This window comes from Piliocolobus tephrosceles, chromosome 8 (assembly GCF_002776525.5).
Source record: "Piliocolobus tephrosceles isolate RC106 chromosome 8, ASM277652v3, whole genome shotgun sequence".
NCBI lineage: Eukaryota > Metazoa > Chordata > Mammalia > Primates > Cercopithecidae > Piliocolobus > Piliocolobus tephrosceles.
Genome location: NC_045441.1, coordinates 27264264 through 27277679, shown reverse-complemented (window position 1 = coordinate 27277679; position 13416 = coordinate 27264264). Strand labels below are relative to the sequence as shown.

Genomic DNA, 13416 nt, shown 5'->3' with positions numbered 1-13416 from the left:
AAAAAAAAAAAAAAAAAAAAAAAAGTCCTGGTAAAGGTAACCAAGGGACATTGAAACCATCCAAGAAGGATGATGGCAAACATTTATATCGCAGTGATTATAGTCCGGGAAGTGTTCCAAGGGCTTAACATATATTAGCTATTTTGATCCTCAACACAACCTTATAAAAGAAGTACTATTTTTATTCTTATTTTGGAGATGAGGAAACAAGAGCAGAAGGGAGCTAAGTAACTTATGCAAGATGATTACTATTGTGCCATGGTTATGAACTTTCTCAACAGGAAATGAATTTAGACATGAAAAAAAGGCAGACTACCGTGTTCCATAAAATGAACAAATAAGAGTAGGAGAAGGGAAACCTGCTGATGACCCAGAATTAAGATAGACTCTTAATGGGGTGGTTGTTGACTTAGAACTGGGGAGGGGCACAGTTCTTGCTTTGCAAATTTGCCTCCTCTGAAGGTTTTCTTACTCCTTGTGTGAGTATTTTCATCTGTCTATATATGTCCTAACATTCTGCAGATTCTTCTCAGCACATTGAAAATATGAAGAAAATCCTCATTGGCCTATAGAATGAGACTAACAGGCCCTTGTGGGACTGATTTTTTTTTTTTTTTTTTTAAAGAACTACCTGAGGTTTTATTTTGGACACACACACACAAAAGCAATTGAATTGTTCTGTAGCTGGAGGCATGGGCAAGGGAGGTCCCCAGGCAGTGAACTTCCCCGTGGGTGGGCTGAGAGCTAGGGGTGAGCCTCAGATGGGTCTCCTGTTCCCTTTGCTCCCCTGCACAGCAGCCTCCCTCCTGGGCTCTGGGGCAGCCACAGGAGGGGCAGTCTGGGAGGGGCTGCCGCAACTGTTCACTTGGGCAGAACGTCAGAGGACTTGGACACCAGCTTCCCATCGTGGGTCTTGATCTTCACAGCTATGGCCCTGGTGGAACTAGTGTGGCTGAAAGAGCTGGAGCCTGCGCCAGAGCCAAAGCTGGAGCCCAGGCCGTAACTGAGGCCGGGGCTTGTGAGGCCCCCATAGGCTGAGCTCAAACCACCTGCACACCTGCATAGCCACTGGTGGTCTTCGTATGGATAAACATGTTCTGCATCCCAGACTCCAGCTGGCTCCCCTTGTCCTCCAGCAGCTTCCTGTAGGTGGTGATCTCGATGTCCAGGGCCAGCTTGATGTTCATCAGCTCCTGGTACCCACGCAGCTAAGGCGCCGTGTCCTGCTTGGCCAACTGCAGGGCGGCCTACAGCTCAGACAGCTTGGCTTTGGCATCCTTAATGGCCAGCTCCCCGCGCTGCTCTGCATCTGCGATGGCAGCCTCCAGGGAAGCCTTCTGACCTTTGAGGCCCTCAGTCTCAGCCTGGAACCAGCTGATGTTGCGGTTCATCTCGGAGATCTCCGTCTTTGCATGCCGCAGGTCGTCCCAGCGCTTCCCAGCCAGCATCTGCAGCTCCTTATACTTGATCTGGTCCATGCTCTCAGCCTCAGCCAGGCTGCGGTTGGCGATCACCTCATACTGAGCCTTGACCTCAGCGATGATACTGTCCATGTCTGGGGGCAGCTGTTGTCCATGGATAGCACCGCAGACGTGTCCGAGATCTGGGACTGCAGCTCCTGGATCTCCTCTTCATACAGCTGCCTGAGGAAGTTGATCTCATCAGTCAGCCCTTCCAGGAGAGACTCCAGCTCTACCTTGTTCATGTAAGCTTCATCCACATCTGAGGACAAATTCATTCTCCATCTCTGTACGCTTATTGATTTCATCCTCATGCTTGTTCTTGAAGTCCTCCACCAGCCCCTGCATGTTGCCCAGCTCTGACTGCAGCTTCACCTTCTCCTGGCCCAGAGTCTCCAGCTGCTGCATAAGGTTGCTGAGGTAGCTCTCGAACATATTGTTCATGTTGCTCCGAGCCATCTTTTGCTGCTGCGGGAGGCTCCACTTGGTCTCCAGCATCTTGTTCTGCTGCTCCAGGGACCGTACCTTGTCAATGAAGGAAGCAAACTTCTAGTTGAGGGTCTTGATCTGCTCCTTTTCCTGGGTGCGCATGGCCTGGATGCTGAGGTCCACCTCCAGGTTGAGGGGGCTCAGCAGGCTCTGGTTGACCATGACGGCAGTGATGCTTCCCATGCTGCTGGCCCCACCATAGCCTCTGCCCAGGCCAGCCTGGAAGCTGCTGCTGCCCACTCTGGAGAAGCTGAAGGAACTGATGCTGGCATCGAGCCCACTTGTGTGGGAGCAGCTGCTGAAGGCCTGGGGGCCAGAGGTGGACACCTTGTAGGACTTCTGGGTCACCCTGATGGACATGGTGGAGAAAGGAGTGGAGGCAGAAGGGCTGAACAAGGTAGGGATTCCAGAAGGAGTGGAGAAGCTGCTTCTTGGTCTGAAATTTTTTTCTTTTCAAACACTGAGGTGAGGTGGAATCTGAGAGCATGAAAAGATTACGATCACAGGTGGGATCCAGCTACATGTGGATCTTTGCCATTTTACTTGTAATCGAGGACCATTTGGATCATCCACTAGTTGTGTTTCAGAAAGCAAAATACTGGGAAAGACCATTCTCCTCTTTGCAAAGAGAGAACATACAAGAAAAAATAAGGGCATTCTTCATTTAGCTTGATTCACTTCTCCAGTGACACAGATATCCAAAATTGAAGCAATTTGACAAAAGCCAAAGTTCTGAATGTTAGTGACAATGGGAATATACTCAGAAGACGCACTTAGTGTCAGAAAAGTTGGGAGACAAATGTTCAAGATCCTGAAAGCAGTAAATGGCAGCTGTAAGGCTCTATGGCAGCCCAGGAAACAGCAGCCCAGAGGCCCACATAAGAACCCCACATGAGAACACTGGAGGACAGTGGCAGGAACAACGTGTCGGTGAGGGGTCCTTCTGGAGGCCTGCAGTGTCAGAGCCACCCCACTCCCTGAGCCTCTTGTGATTCTAGGTCAGGGATCACTGGAAGCAGTTCACTAGGAAAATGCTTGGGCTGCTGATTCACTCCCCAGGGAGAGTTGGATGTGTGAGCAACTGCAGCACACAGGTCTTGCAGCACACACTGGAGACAGCTGGGGAGGAGTGGAAGGTGGTGACCATATGAAAAGAAGAGATTTGAGTGAATTCTGAAGATTAGGAGCTGGTGCAAGAAAGTCAGACATGATCAAAGAAACAATGAAAGATGAGAATGGATAAAAGTGTCTTCTAAGAGGCAAGAGAGTGGGATAAGATCAAGTTACCATTAGGGACAACATGTGGAGATGCAAAAGGTGCTCTGAGATGTCCTCTTATTGCAGGGTTGACTTAGGTGAAAAAGATCTGGGAAGCCTACCCTTCATGGCTCCAGATAAGGGTGTATGGAGGTCAGTTCCATATGAGGACATAAAATAAACCATGCATAAACAGAAAGATATGCTAAATTCCTGAATGAGAAAATTTAATATTATGAAAATATGAATTTTCCCGTTAATATAAAAATTGAATGCAATCCAAATGAGGACATTGATATGTGTGCTTAAATTGGATTAAATAAACTTAAAGTTCACATGGAAGAATAAATGTTCAAGAATAGTCAAGAAAATGTGAAAAAAAGGACCTTAGAAAATATTAAAACAGAAGTGAAATCTCTGTAATAAAAGCAGCATAATATTATCAAAGAAATAGGCAAAAAGATAACTGGAACTATGTAGAATAGAGTACCCCAAAATAGATTCTGCAGCCTGTGAGAATTTAATATATAAAAAATGTATTGTACTTTATCATAGAACAGTGGTTTATTTAATAAGTAATATAGGCAAAATCAGCTATGCATTGGGAAAGAATAATTTTGGTTCCTGCCTCTCATCTTATACACAAATATGTAGAGGACTATCTGCTTTTACAACTGAGCAGGCCATTCCCCCATTAACATTATAGTCCCGCTCTGGCAAACGCAGCTGGGCATTCCTCCTCTGCAAACAGGGAGGACAAAGGAGCCTACAAGACTGGCCTCAGTTGCAAATAGCAGACCCTGAGGGCTTGTTTATATGTAAACATCTTGGAAATTCAGAAAGTCAGGGAAAGATCAGAGAAACAACAATGTGTCTGGTGACTTGCTAACATTCCACAAACGACGGTATAAAATAAAGCAGAGCGTGTCGTTCGGGGCGGCCGCCACGTTTGTCTCGTCTTGTGTTGTCTTGTGTGTTCATTCCTTTGTTTAGGAAAACACGCGGACCCCAACACAAATAATTTCAGATGGATCAAAATCTTAAAGGTAAAGAATAAAAGGATGAAACCTTAGAAGATAATGTAGGAGACAATAGGTACAAGTTGGAGACTGATGAAGCAGGAAGCCTATAAGCGATTATAAAAATTAGTCAGATATGATTTTTTATAAATATTAAGACATTTTAAAAGGTGAACTATAAGGCATACAAAAGTAAAGTACAAATAATGGATTGGGGAAAATGTGTAATGGAGCTAACAGCTGAAGGGTATATTAAGTACAAAGAACTATATTAGTTATAACTGAAAAAAGATGATTAATAGAAAAATGGGTAGAGATATAAGCAGGCAAGTCACAGAATAGCAAATCCAAATGTCCTAACAGAACAACAACAGACCTTTCAGCTTCCTAGCAGTCAGGGAGAAAACACATTAAACTAACAATGAGTTGCCACTGTGCACCAATGGTATCAACAAAAATTACAAAGGACTTTCACCTACTGCTGGTAAGACTGTCAGGAAAACGGGATCCTCATTCACTGTTGATGAATATGTGAATTGTTCAGCTTTTTGTGAAGGCAATCTGGCAAAATCTGTTTTTTTTTTTTTTTTAAAGCCTCCTAACACCTAGATATAAAATTACCAATACAAAAAGAAGTATGCACTCAGATGTTTATTTCAGCATAATTGTAGTACCCCAAAATCCTGGAAACAAGGTAAGTACACATTAGCAGGGGAATGGTTAAATAAATTGAGGTATATTGGACCAAAGAATATCATCCAGGTACTAGAGCATCAGCTAGAGCTACACTAATTGACTTGGAGGAATTTTATGAAACTGTTAAACTAGAAATGCAAGATGCAGAGGAGTACATATATGTAAGATAATCTCATTTTTGGGAAATTTATGACCAAAAAAAGCCCCTTGATTTTACATATATGTGTGTATGTATGTTGTATAGCTGTAGGTTTTACTTTTATAAAAATATGTGTTTGTTCGTAAATATACACACAAAAATATTATGAAAGGATGATCACCATAAGGTCAATGGTGGTTACTGTAGGACATGAGTTTTCTGTGTCTCTAGTGTCTTTTGAGTCTGAAGACAGGTCATGGAGCAGAGTGAGCTCTGGAACCAGACGAGTTGGAATTGAAGGCCAGCTCAGCTGCCTTTTAACTATGACATTTACTTAATCTCTTCGTGTCTCAGTTTCCCCACTAGTAAAACGAATTTATAAGACCTAACTCACAGGCTTGTTATGAGTATTTAATTAAACGAGTCAGGGGCCGGGCGCGGTGGCTCAAGCCTGTAATCCCAGCACTTTGGGAGGCCGAGACGGGCGGATCACGAGGTCAGGAGATCGAGACCATCCTGGCTAACACGGTGAAACCCCGTCTCTTCTAAAAATACAAAAACTAGCCGGGCGAGGTGGCGGGCGCCTGTAGTCCCAGCTACTCGGGAGGCTGAGGCAGGAGAATGGCGTAAACCCGGGAGGTGGAGCTTGCAGTGAGCTGAGATCTGGCCACTGCCTCCAGTCCGGGCGACAGAGTGAGACTCCGCCTCAAAAAAAAAAAAAAAAAAAAAAATTAAACGAGTCAATATTTAAAGCACCTAGATGAGGGCCTAGCACACAGTAAATACCGTATAAGTCTTTGTTAATTAAATGTTCACACGTTGCTTAATTTTGCTGTAACCGGAAGGTATTATTTATATAATCCAAAAAAACAAAAAATGCCAGACATGGTGATTCATGCCTGCAATCCCAGCACTTTGGGAAACTCAGGCAGGTGGATCACCTGAGGTCAGGAGTTTGAGACCAGCCTGGTCAACATAGCAAAACCCTGTCTCTACTAAAAATACAAAAATTAGCCTGGTGTGGTGGTGGGCACTTATAATCCCAGCTACTCAGGAGGCTGAGGCAAGAAAATCACTTAAACCTGGGTGGGCAGAGGTTGCAGTGAGCCGAGATCACACCACTTCACTCTAGCCTGGGCGAAAGAGTGAAACTCCATTTCAAAAAAAGAAAAAAAGAAAAAAAAAAAAAAGAGAAGAAAAAATGTAAATGACTTTTGTCTTGTTTTTCTAAGACCAGCTGAGCGGGCGCAAAAGAACCAGCGGGTAGGCAAGTGTAACAGCAAAACTGCACGTTTATTTTGGTAACCTAAGGTGTGCGGGAGAAGTCTGTCGGCCTCCGGGGAAGGAGGCCGGCAGAGTCCCCCCGTGGGGCTCTCGGACGGACTTCCCACAGTCCCGACATCCCGACAGGAGTGGGGCTGCAAGAAGGCCGCCGGGCTGTGAGAAGGCCACCGGGGCTGTGAGAAGGCCGCGTGGCTCAATGGCGGAGAGCGGCTTTTCTAGGAGTGGGAGGGCAATAGGTGGGGCATGGGCGTGTCAGGGGCGTTCCGCAGGTGCGACCAGGTAAATCTTGGTCTCTTCAGATTGACGTCACCTGGCGCATGCCCAGTTGGTCTGCACCTTCCTGGGCGCCGGCTGCCTTTTCGCGCGCGCGGGAAGAGTTGGGGGTGGGGGATGAAGAACCCAGAAGTGCACCATCTTGCCTCGGTTCGTCCAAACAACTTTAAAGGAACAGACTTGGGTATTGTTTCAGTAGAATTTTCTGATTTGAAAAAGCATACAACTAAAAAAAAAACTTTTCCCCTTCGCTTTCTATGAAGTATGAGTGAAAAACCCAAAACTTTTATTTCTGGGAGGAAAATAAGAAAGGATAGAAGAGAGGGAGGAAGGGAGGCCAGCTGGGAAGGTAGGAAGGAAAAAAAGAAAGCTGCATGTGGGCCTCTATGGAAAGGTCTCTAAAGAGTAATAACTGGCACATGTGTCAGGTGCAAAGCCATGTGGATAGTATGATCCTTTGTGTAAATGAAGATGAAGGTGATATGCACTGGGTATATGCTGGTGTACATATAAAATGCCTTCTGAAAGAAAATTAAAACAGATCTCAGTAGTAGTTACTTCTGAAGACTTTGGGGAGAGGAAAGGAATATAAAGTTCTCATTATATTGTGCCTTTCTCTATTTGTGGACTGTTCTAATTACATACATAAATTATTTCATTTTTAATTTCTTTTTAAATGTTATTTATTTATTATTATACTTTAAGTACTTGGATACATGTGCAGAATGTGCAGGTTTGTTACATAGATATACACGTGCCATGGTGGTTTGCTGCACCCATCAACCCATCATCTACATTAGGTATTTCTCCTAATGTTATCCCTCCCCTAGCCCCCCACCCCCTGACAGGCCCAGGTGTGTGATGTTCCCCTCCCTGTGCCCATGTGTTCTCATTGTTCAGCTCCCACTTATGAGTGAGAATATGTCATGCTTCGTTCCCATGTTAGTTGGCTGAGAATTATGGTTTCCAGCTTCATCCATGTCCCTGCAAAGGACATGAACTCATCCTTTTTTATGGCTGCATAGTATTCTCCCGTGTATGCATGCCATATATTCTTTATCCAGTCTATCATTAATGGGCATTTGGGTTGGTTCCAAGTGTTTGCTATTGTGAACAGTGCTGCGATAAACATATGTGTGCATGTGTCTTTATAGAAGAAAGATTTATAATCCTTTGGGTATTATAAATCCAGTAGTGAGATTGCTGGGTCAAATGATATTTCTGGTTCTAGATCCTTGAAGAATCGTCACACCATCTTCCACAATGGTTGAACTAATTTACATTCCCACCAACGTATAAAAGCATTCCCATTTCTCCACATCCTCTCCAGCACCTGTTGTCTCCTGACTTTTTAATGATTGCCATTCTAACTGGCCATGAGATGGTATCTCCCTGTGGTTTTGATTTGCATTTCTTAATGACCAGTTATGATGAGCTTTTTTTCATATTTTTTTGGCCACATAAATGTCTTCTTTTGAGAAGTGTCTGTTCATAGCCTTTGCCCACTTTTTGATGTTTTTTTTTTCTTGTAAATTTGTTTAATTATAGATTCTGGATATTAGCCCTTTGTCAGATGGATAGATTGCAAAAAAATCTCTCCCATTCTGTAGGTTACTTGTTCACTCTGATGGTAGTTTCTTTTGCTGTGCTGAAGCTCTTTAGTTTAATTAGATCCCATTTGTCAATTTTGGTTTTTGTTGCCATTGGTTTTGGTGTTTTAGTTATGAAGTCTTTGCCCTATGCGTATGTCCTGAATGGTATTGCCTAGGTTTTCTTTTACGGTTTTTATGGTTTTAAGTTTTACATTTAAGTCTTTAATCCATCTTGAGTTAATTTTTGTGTAAGGTATAAGGAAGGGGTTCAGTTTCTGTTTTCTGCATATGGCTAGCCAGTTTTCCCAGCACCATTTGTTAAATAGGGAATCCTTTCCCCATTTCCTGTTTTTGTCAGGTTTGTCCAAGATCTAATGGTTTTAGATGTATGGCATTATTTCTGAGGCCTCTGTTCTGTTCCATTGGTCTATATATCTGTTTTGGTACCAGTACCTTGCTGTTTTGGTTACTATAGTCTTATAGTATAGTTTAAAGTTAGGTAGTATGATGCCTCCAGCTTTGTCCTTTTCGCTTAGGATTGTCTTGGCTATACAGGCTCTTTTTTGGTTCCATATGAAATTTAAAGTAGTTTTTCCTAATTCTGTGAAGAAAGTCAATGGTAGCTTAATGGGGATAACATTGAATCTATAAATTACTTTGGGCAGTAAGACCATTTTCACAATATTGATTCTTCCTATCCATGAGCATGTAATGTTTTTCCGTTTGTTTGTGTCCTCTCTTATTTCCTTGAGCAGTGGTTTGTAGTTCTCCTTGAGGAGGTCCTTCACATCCCTGGTAAGTTGTATTCCTAGGTATTTTATTCTTTTTGTAGTAATTGTGAATGGGACTTCATTCATGGTTTGGCTCTCTGTTTGCCTTCATCCCTCGGATGCAAGGCTGGTTCAACATATGCAAATCAATAAATGTAATCCATCACATAAACAGAACCAATGACAAAAACCACATGATTTTCTCAGTAGATGCAGAAAAGGCCTTCCATAAAATTCAACCCCTCTTCATGCTAAAAACTCTCAATAAACTAGGTATTGATGGAACATATCTCAAAATAATAAGAGCTATTTATGACAAACCCACAGCCAATATCATATGGAATAGGCAAAAGCTGGAAGCATTCCCTTTGAAACCCTGCACAAGACAAGGATGCCCTCTCTCACCACTCTTATTCAACAAGTATTGGAAGTTCTGGCCAGGGCAATCAGGCAAGAAAAAGAAGTAAAAGGTTAAAAGGTATTCAAACAGGAAGAGAGGAAGTCAAATTGTCTCTGTTTGCAGATGACATGGTTGTATATTTATTATTTCATTTTTTAAAATGTCACAAAGAACTACAGATGATAAGATTATAGGCCATTTTATATTTTTATTTCTCCGTATTAAATATGTTACAAATGTTCTTTTTTTTTTTGCTTTTGCTAACAGTTTTAGGGAGACATAATTTACATACCATACAGCTTACCCATTTAAAGTGTAGAAATCAATGGGTTTTGGTATATTCACAAAGTTGTGTAACTATGACCGTCATGAATTTTAGGATATTTTCATCACCTCTGAAAGGCTCTTCAGCTATCTCCCACTTCTTCCTCCATGGCTTCCCCAGTCCTAAGCAACCACTAATCTTTGTTTCTTTAACTGTATCTATTGTGGACATTTCACATCAATGGATTCATACAATATGTGGCCTTTCTTGTCTGGCTCTTTTCACTTAGCTAATGCTTTCAAGCTTCATCCATGTTGTAGCATGAATTGGTACTTAATTCCTTTTCATGTCAGAATAATATTCCATTTCATAGATATACCATATTTTATTTATCCAATAATCAGTTGATGAATATTTGGATTATTTCCACCTTTACCCTGTTATGAATAGGGCTGTTACGGACATTTCTGCCCAAGTCTTCGTGTGGTCATATGTTTTCATTTCTCTTGAGTAGAAGTGTAATTACTGGGCCATATGGTAATTCTGTGTTGAACTTTTTGAGAAACTGCCAGGCTGTTTTCCAAAGTGGCTGCAGCATTTTACATTCCCACTGGCAGTTATATGAGGGTTCTAATTTTTCCACATGCTTGCCAATACTTGTAATCTGACTTTAAAATATAGCCATCTTAGTGGATGTAAAAAGTTCTTTTTCAAAAAAAAAAAAAAAAAAAAGGAGAGAGATGAGTTCTAGCCTTAAATGGTGAATTGAAACTTGTCTAAACATTTTCTTTTCTCCCAATATCTAACAGAGTGAGCAAAAATAGTTAAAACCAGAAAAACAATGCCAATTGTAATCAAACCAGGAAAGGACTATAAGCTAATTCAATAAATTTCAAAAATTAATGTCCAAAGAAAGAAACAAAAAATTCTTGAGCACACCAGGCTGAGCTCTTACTTCCACCTCTGTCCCCATCCACAAAATTCATATTGGTAAATCAACAAAACCATGTGAATTTTAACTAATGTTCTCCACCCAGAGAGAAGCAGCCTGAATCAATAGCCTTATCTTTGCTTTCTTTTTACTCTTCCCCAAGACCTCACTTGTAACCCCCTGGTGCTGCCACCTGGCCCAAGCCACCATCATCACTATCATGCCACCTGCATCACTATCATGACTCGTAATTGGCTTCCCTGTTTACACCCTTGCTACCTACAGTCTATGCGCAACAAAATGATCCCTTTAAGATTAAATTAGATAACGTCACTACTCTATTCAAGAAAAGCTTTGATTCCACTCCTGGCAGATATCCAACGTAAGTGGGCACATGTGTGTGCCAAAAGACCAAAAGACACACATGAGTGTCACTGACAGCTTTTATTCTTCTTCTTTTTTTTTTTTTTTTGAGACGGAGTCTCGCTCTGCCACCCAGGCTGGAGTGCCGTGGCCGGATCTCAGCTCACTGCAAGCTCCGCCTCCCGGGTTTAGGCCATTCTCCTGCCTCAGCCTCCCGAGTAGCTGGGACTACAGGCACCCGCCTCGTTGCCCGGCTAGTTTTTTTTTTTTTTTTTTTGTATTTTTTAGTAGAGACGGGGTTTCACCATGTTAGCCAGGATGGTATCGATCTCCTGACCTCGTGATCCGCCCGTCTCGGCCTCCCAAAGTGCTGGGATTACAGGCTTGAGCCACCGCGCCCGGCCAACAGCTTTTATTCTTACTAGCCCCAACTCTAAACAAGTCTAAATGTTCATCAACAGATGAGATAAATTATTATATATTCATACAATATTCATTTTTAATTTTATTTAATTTTATTCAATTTTATTTAATTTTATTTTTTTGAGACAGGGTTTCGCCCTGTCACCCAGACTGGAGTGCAGTGGTGCGAGCTCAGCTCACTGCAACCTCCACCTCCCGGGTTCAAGTGATTCTTGTGCCTCAGCCTCAGGAGTTGCTATTCATCTAATAAAAAAAGAATTACTGCTCCACAAAACATTATGCATTTCACAGCCATGATGCTGAGTGGAAGAAGCACAAAGTAATCCATACTGAATGGTCCCGTTTATATTAAGTTCAAAAACAGAAGAAATAAATCTAATCTTTGAACATGATAGTCAGAAGAGTCATTTCCTTTGGGAGGGTATTGACCAGGGGGAAACAATGAGGAGACTCCTGGGGTGCTGCTGACACTCAATAACTTTGTGTGGTGACTGTATATTTGTTGACATCAGTAATATCCATTGAGCTGTATACACTTAAGATCCGTGGACTTTACTGTTTAAATGTTATACCTCAATGTAAAAGTAAGAAACAAAGAAAGAGAAACAAAGTAAGAGAGAAAGGAGGGGAGGGAAGGGGAGAGGAGGGGAGGGGAGAGGAGGGGAGGGGAGAGGAGGGGAGGGGAGAGGAGAGGAGGGAAGAGAAGAGGAGAGGAGAGGGGAGGAGAGGGGAGGGGAAGAGGGGAAGAGGAGAGGGGAGGAGGGGAGGAGGAGAGGGAAGGGGAGGGGAGGGGAGGAGAGGGCAGGAGACGGGACGGGAGGGGAGGAGAGGAGAGGGGAGGGGAGGAGAGGGGAGAGGAGAGGATGGCAAAGGCTGGCTTCTCATCTCATTCATAGTAAATTCACAGTTCTCACCATGGCCTAGCAGCCTATGTGAGGTGCCCTGTTTCCCTGATTCATCCCCGTCCTATTCTCTCTCTTGGTTGCTCCACTCAAGCCCCAGAGGCCACCGTGCTCTGCCTGGAGCACACCAGGCATCCCCTGATTGAGGGCTTTTGTGGGGATCATTCCCATTGCTTAGAATATTTTTCCTCTATTTATCTGTATGGCTCCTCCTTCAAATCTTTGGTCAAATTTCACCTTTGAGTGAGACTCACACTATCTACCCAATTAAAATGGCCACTGCCAGTGTCTCCTTCCCCCGCACTTTTCATCCTTTCCATTCTCCGTGATGCATCTATAGCACTCATCACCTTCAAAGGCACTTATCTAATGGTTTAGTATGTATTGTCTGTTTCCCTGACTGGAATATAACGCACAAATACAAGGATTTTTTGTGTTTTGTTCCTCGATGGATCTCAAGTACTTAGATAAGTGCCTGGTACATAGTAGACACTGAGAAAATATTTGTTGAATGAATAAATAAGTGAAAAGCAGAGACATTTAAATGAAGACTGAACAGAGCTTCCCCTAAACTTTCTCCCACTTTCTGCTACTTCTTCCAGCATTAAAAAAAGCAGGCAGAACATGAACTGCTCAGCCCTCAAATTGGACTTGGGGGGAAGAAAACAATCTTAGTCCTAGATACAAAGGGAAGAAAGTCAAGAAATCACTCACAATATATCAGAGGAAAGAGAATGCCAGGAAGGTACCAGGGAAGCATAATTAAGATGAAAGGAAACAGAACAGTAACCTGTAAACACACCAAGAAAAAATAAGGTAATGTAAGAAATTTTTCATGCAAAAGACAAACAGAGCACCATATAGATAAAAATATAACTCAGAGAACAGAAGGAAATCCCTCAGAGCTTCTTTTTGCTGTAAAACAAGTTACTAAAAACATGAATTCAATAAAACAAGAGTTTGGAATCATGCTTCTGGCAATGATGGACTATTTTGTAGTAGACCAATTCTCCTGCTGAGAATGTGTAGACTAGCAGAGTAGATTAACATGCGTGCATACACACACACACACGCACACACCCCCATCTGAAGGCATCAGAGAGCTACCAAGGCAGTGAGTACTTGAGAAGTCAGAGAGAAGAGAGATAGCTGA

The 13416-nt window shown here is 42.6% G+C and overlaps 1 pseudogene; it reads right to left on the bottom strand.

Moving 5' to 3' along the window:
* Positions 1 to 861: 861 nt before the first annotated feature.
* LOC111552239 lies at positions 862 to 2324 on the bottom strand (annotated as a pseudogene).
* Positions 2325 to 13416: the final 11092 nt, after the last annotated feature.